The following is a 7,388-nucleotide window of genomic DNA, read 5'->3' as shown; positions in this document are numbered from 1 at the left end:
AGTCAGGGTGAGGCGTCTCTCTCAGGGACACCTCCACACTCCTCTAGGAGGAGCAGTCAGGGGGAGGCGTCTCGCTCAGGGACACCTCCACACTCCTCTAGGAGGAGCAGTCAGGGTGAGGCGTCTCTCTCAGGGACACCTCCACACTCCTCTAGGAGGAGCAGTCAGGGGGAGGAGTCTCTCTCAGGGACACCTCCACACTCCTCTAGGAGGAGCAGTCAGGGTGAGGCGTCTTGCTCAGGGACACGTCCACACTCCGCTAGGAGGAGCCGGGGATCAAACCAGCAACCTTGTGGTTATGCCGCCCCAGTAGAACATAGAAGTAGAACATGTGCACAAGTAAAATGTGTGTCTAACAATAGAACGTGTGTGCACGAGGGGAACACGTGTGTGTACAAGTCAAACGTGTGTGCGAGCGTTTTTGCATTGCGCGCAAGTAGTGTGTGTGGGTGTTTAGTATAAGTGTTTAATATTGTGTGCGTTTTACGTGAAGGCAAATGTGTTGTGTGCGAGCCTGCAGGTTGTGTCACTGGTACAAGTGCGTCCATGGTATTGTCCTAAATGGCGTCTCAAAGTGATAGCCCGTAGCGACCACAGTACACTGTTACTCTACCTCTCTCTCTCTGACTCTCTCATCCATCTCCTCCCAGCTCGCTGACAGTCGCTCTGCAGCCTCCCCATCCATCCCCACGTCAGCCGTGGAAATAGTACATCACACACACACGCACACACACTCACACACTCACGCAAATGCACAATCACACGCAGACACACACACACACACACACACGCAAATGCACACTCACACACACACACACGCAAATGCACACTCACACACACACACACACACACACTCACACACTCACGCAAATGCACACTCACACACACACACACGCACACACACTCACACACACACACACACACACACACACACACACGCAAATGCACAATCACACACACACGCAAATGCACAATCACACGCAGACACACACACACACACACACACAAACACACTCACACACACATGCACAATCACACACACACACACACACACACACACACACGCAAATGCACAATCACACACACACACACACACACACACACATGCACAATCACAAAAACACACACACATCCACAGAGCAAGGTGGTCATGTGTTCAGGGGGTCACATGACACTAGTGATGTTACTAGGGTCACATGACACTAGTGATGTCACTAGGGTCACACTAGTGATGTTACTAGGGTCACACTAGTGATGTTACTGGGGTCACACTAGTGATGTCACTAGGGTCACACTAGTGATGTTACTGGGGTCACACTAGTGATGTTACTGGGGTCACACTAGTGATGTCACTAGGGCCACACTAGTGATGTTACTAGGGTCACACTAGTGATGTCACTAGGGTCACACTAGTGATGTCACTAGGGTCACACTAGTGATGTCACTAGGGTCACACTAGTGATGTTACCCAAAGGTCACACTGGTCAGGCTCCCTGGGCAGGCTATTGGTAAAACAGGTAAACAACAACAATAATCCTAACAATAATAATAATTATTATTATTATAAAATAATAATTATTTTAATAATATTATGTTAATCGTATTAAACATAGGTCATATTATATAAAACCACTAAAACATTCCTCTGTAATCATCTTAAATTAATGCTAATAACTACATGGTCTAACAACGGAAATACATATCATAGATATCCTATCATTTGAAATAGGCCCTGATGTGACCTATTTACAGGTTGAATGCAGTCATTATACACGTGTCTAGTTGAGTGTTGTCATTCTGGGAGTTGATCCTCTGAGAGAAGACAAATGTTAAGGTTGCAGTACAACATGAAGACAGACTGAGGACAACTCCCTGGTCATCAGCACACCAACATGGGCTGCTCTAGTAAACTATGAGGGAGGAGGAGAGGAACACGAGAGAGACCGAGACACACGAGAAACGCTTCTTACCCGCACAAGGGTTCACATTATTCCCATGACAGGACAGTTGTCCTTCTGCTCAGCCGCGTCGTCTTCTAAACCACTTACAAAACCGTCCGTTTAATCAACGACAACATCTATAACGGCCTCTCTGTTTAACACGAAGGCACCCTGCACCGCCGCCCGGACCAGTTATCCTCTCTCTCTCTCTCTTCCTCCTCCTCCTCCCCTCTCCTCTCCTCTCCTCTTTTCTCTCTCTCTCTCTCTCGCTCTCTCTCTCTCGGGACTTGGCCCACCTCCTCAGAATAGCGCGTGTCGCAGATTCGCGCTCGGATCCAACTGAGTCCTCCAGGAAACACCGTACGTTCCTTCCGCTGCTCCGCCTTCTCGATATCCGACCACCCACCTGGGAGCGCAGAGACGCTCCGTTTGCTCTCGACGTGCTCTGCGTCCCCTCGACACGAGGCGGCGCTGTGAGCCGTGGAGCGCCTCCGCCGCAGCAGGGCTGTGGAGGAGGACAAGCCCCTCAACAGGGCTGTGAGGAGGACAAGCCCCTCAACAGGGCTGTGAGGACCAGCACGGTTCACTTCATAGTCCTACCATAGGTTGAAGAGGTTCACTTCATAGTCCTACCATAGGTAGGTTCACTTCATAGTCCTACCATAGGTAGGTTCACTTCATAGTCCTACCATAGGTTGAAGATGTTCACTCATAGTCCTACCATAGGTAGGTTCACTTCATAGTCCTACCATAGGTTCAAGAGGTTCACTTCATAGTCCTACCATAGGTTGAAGAGGTTCACTTCATAGTCCTACCATAGGTAGGTTCACTTCATAGTCCTACCATAGGTAGGTTCACTTCATAGTCCTACCATAGGTTGAAGAGGTTCACTTCATAGTCCTACCATAGGTAGGTTCACTTCATAGTCCTACCATAGGTTAGGACAGGGCCCGTTCCAGTTTCAGGCTCAAATTATATTGCAAAGGACGAAAAGTATTGTACTTAACCATTGACACACTGACGCATTAAAAAGCATTCATTCATTCAAATCATTCGTTCATTTTCTAATTAGACGGAGGGGCATGCAGGTCGGAAGACAGGCTGCCTACAAACAGGCGGACGGACACAGGCCAGACAGAAATTAGTAGATTGCAATTAATTGTAATATATAATTTAGACTCTCCATAAATAAATTATCTTACTACATGGACTATTTCAAATTAGACATTTGTCATTGGTTTTGTTAACCAAAACCTGATTGGGAATATTTTGTATGCATATTCAAACCCATAGACCTCTGAAGAATAAGTCCCGCCTCCGAGGCTTCCCTCGGTCAAATGTCTATGGGGAATAACATGGGGTTTATGGATGACCGTACATAACAAACTCTGTAGGTGGCGGAGAAGGAAAAGCTGCGTCACGTTTTGAACTACACACATTGTCCATCTAGTTTCGACTGGCTTTTTGGATTGTCTGTGCCGTCAAAGTAGGCCTAGTTAACGATTATTAATGCTACTCTAACGGCACCGAAAATCCAAAAAGCCAGTCAAAACTTGATGGAAAAAGTGTGTAGTTCAAAACGTGACGCAGCTTTTACTTCTCCGCCACCTACAGAGTTTGTTATGTACGATCATTCATAAACCCCGTGTTATCTCCCGTAGACATTTGACCGAGGGAACCGGAGCCTCGGAGGAGGGACTTATTCTTCAGAGTCTATTGAAGGCACGACAGTAAATCTCTGGCGCCCTCTAGTTTGCCACCGTGCACCTGGCTTTAAATCATCATTCTAACCCTAACAAATTCAAGCATTTTAGCCATTGTAAAATAAAGGTAAGATAGTCGATATCACTGTCTTAGTGCAAGTGCAAATAGACCAAAAAAAAAAAGGTTTTACAACCAACTAAATGATGACTGGCTGCAACGCATGTTCTCACCACCACATGGCGACACAGTTCCACTGGACTGCTGTTCAATGGCATTTCAACATGGTATGCTTCTACAGAATTACATTTAAAGTCACTTTACGAGTCAAATGTAGGCCTACGCACCGACGAAAAACGTACAGTGCGAAGCCGACTTTATTCTAGAGACAGATAAGGCATATTCACCTTTTTACATGACAGTATTGGAAAAAGTAGTACTTCTACTGTCAGTTCAATAGGCCTGTAGAGTCTATGTGTTCTCTTTTGTATTCCCTTGAGTGTGTGTCTGTGTGTGTGAGTGTGCCTTTGTTTGCTGTTGTGAACATCATTCCCATAGGTCAGGCCCACTGATGTTAAAAAAACAGATCCAATGGCAATATAATGGTGAATATATCTAACTAAAATAAACATATATTCCTTGTATTGTTTAATTGATGTATTTTCCATTTAGGCACTTCACATGCTTTTAACAATAAAGCAACTGAGGACGTTTATGAACAATGCATAAAATAGTGTGAAACACTAGAAAGGCCAAACAGCAGCCCCCCCTCCTGCTGTCAGTCTGGCGGGGGCTCTGTTAGTGTTTCCCCCCCTGCGCTCCGGCACGGTTTGGATTTGTGGATTGCGAGCCTTGTCTGCAACTGTGCCCTGGTGATGGTTGACTGCAGCGCTGTCTAAACCAGCAGCGAGAGCCGGGCCGTGCCAGGCCTGTCACCACCGCGTTCTGTGTTGGTCTGAGTGGGATGGAAAATAAACAGCGAATCCCAGTGAAAGCAAAGCTAACATTTCCCTCTCTGGATGTAAAGTGGTTGTGGACAGGGTATGGCTGCGGCCGTCTGTGTTTAGGTGGAGGCTGGTTCACGGGAAAACCGAACAGGAATCAGATCCCCTATGCTGCCCTTGGTCTACAGCATTTTACACAACAAGCTTTGTTTTTTGGCAACAGATGGACTGACTCTGTCATCCGCTCTCTGATAATGAGTGGCAGCCTTTGTTACGGTGGCCTGGTGAGACCAGCCACATACTGAAGTCTGCGTCTCCCAGTGAGGGCAGTCTGGGCTGGGCCTGCAGCAGTGGACCTCCACATGAGAGCCTCACGTTGTCCACTGACTCCGGCCTTCAGCCTGAAGGTTCAGGCCTCTTGGGATCCGTCCTGGGGTTCCAGGTTGTTGGAGCCCGAGCTCCACAACTCAAACTCACACCCCTTCCAGATAATGCAAACATGAATTTATGTCTGTGTGGATATTTGGCATCAACTATGTTCGTGCAAATTCCAAAAAACAGAATGTGACCTGAATTCTTTTCACCCAGCAAATGAAGAAGCAGTCGTTTTGAATGGAACAGTTCTGTAGCAACTGCTTATTATAGAAGCAGAATTCTGGATTTTGGACTTCACCTTTTTACCATCTATTATTCCAGATATACGCCCATAAACAGCTCAATGTAGCAGTATATGGAAGGTGCATTAAGTTCAGTTGTGGGACTAATGCTCGGGGAATACACGGCTGCTCTCGTCTTATTTTGGCGAGGGATCATAAAAGGCTGACTCCTAGACGAACCCTTACAGCCGGACACCGCCGTACGCCCAAAAGGTTTCTGTAACGTCGCAAATGAAAGCCTCGACCTCTCAAACAAATGAATTGGTCTTTGGTCGTATCTCTCCCTAATGAAAGTGGGAACAAGGCGTGACTCTGCCTGTTCCTAGTCTCCAGCCCGGGCTGCTACAGCTGGAGGAGAGGATCCAGAGACGTGCTGATGATTCACCACAGCCAGTCTGCTCCCACCTGGTCTCCCATCACTAGCCTCTACGAGATGGAACTAGGACCAGACCATAAGATCAATAATGTATGAATCAACAGCGATTAAGCCCAGATGTAAAAGATTGAGGTGTGAAATTGTAGCTTTCCTCTCCCAGCTCTGGACGTCCGGAGCCCTGAGGCTCATGTTGTCATGACGAGGGCCCAGGGAGGCTCAACAATCTCTAGAAATGTTGTTCAACTCCGTCATTTTCAAATGCTGTTCCTTCGTGATCAAAGAGATATAGCAGACAGACAGGTCAGGCAGACAGACGGGGCTAGCAGGCAGCATCCTCCACCTTTGTCCAACAACCAGGCCAACCGAGGCACATCTGCTAAACCACCTTCATAGTTTCCTGTAGCGTTTCAAAATAAGAGTCCCTGGAATGCCTTAATAATTTCAATATAGACCAGAAGGAGCCATTATCCAGTATGGCTATTTTTTATTAAAAATATGGCAGTATGGCAACAACAACTACTATTTGAGAGATAATGTTTATTGTACACATACAAAAATTCTGTTGATAGAAAGTATTTATGCGCCATAAAAACAAGATAGAAAACATTGTGTTCACCAATAAAAAGAACAAACAGTATTTTATAACAACAATAAAGGCACGTGTTGCATCTCTTAAATACGCTTATCATACTGTACATTGGGAATAAAAAAGATTGGCTTGATGTTTGGGCTAACTCGGGTGCTGCAGTGAAACCCGTTGGGTGTGTTTGTACAAATGATGGTTCACACATACAGAGAGCAGGGACCCTGGAAACGCTATTTAAACACCCTCTTTTTCTCAACTTTATTGGTTTTAAATGATATTTCAAAATGTTTCACCCTTTCCTAATCTTGTTGACAAATAAATCAATAAATCTTTTTTTTTTTATTGTAAGTCGCTTTGGATAAAAGCGTCTGCTAAATGCCATTAATGTAAATTTCCAATTCATTATTCAACATTACATCATAATAATGATTACTTCTTCTACTCACAAACAAAATTTGAAGCCAGAATCAATATTCCATGAGGCACATTTTCATCTTGATATGGTGTTTGACAACCGATATCTATCACTCACAAAGTCCTCTTGGTCACATGGAATATATTGATGTATGTATGTGTATATTCACACACACACACACACACACACACACACACACACACACACACACACACACACACACACCATTTCATCACGTACAGCTAATAGTGGGTCCGTACTGTACGTCTAACACTGGGTAGACTGGGAACATCGATTGGTTCTTAGTGGTTAATGGGGACTGGCAGCGTGCTAAGAGATGATAATTAGATGCGCGTCGCGGTCTGGTGAAACCTCAGCTCTCTTCTGTCCTTTGCAGTCGCAGGCGTTAAAGACTGAACCTTGGGCTTATTTTGCATCAGGTTGCATCATTTGTCCTGCTGCTACGAGGGACAGCTTAGAAAGCAAGGAGCTCGTCTTTTTTAAGCAAGCTGGTTCCTACTGCCATTCTGGAAGCAGTGCTACCACGTCTACTGTCTGAGATGACACAGGAAGATTACGATATCGACAGAGGAATATGCTTGTTTCATGCATGAACATGTTTATAATCATATTGCATTTCAAACCATTCAGCAACAAAGAAATTATAATTGTAATAACTTAGTAGAGAATTAGAGAGATTTCATATATCGAATAACTTGAAAAATGTCAGTGATAATTGTGTTTTGCATTAACAGTGACGTCAGCCTTCA

The sequence above is a fragment of the Micromesistius poutassou genome, assembly GCF_964030765.1.
Source record: "Micromesistius poutassou genome assembly, chromosome: 7".
In the NCBI taxonomy this organism is placed as follows: Eukaryota; Metazoa; Chordata; class Actinopteri; order Gadiformes; family Gadidae; genus Micromesistius; species Micromesistius poutassou.
Note: the sequence above shows the minus strand (reverse complement) of the source record.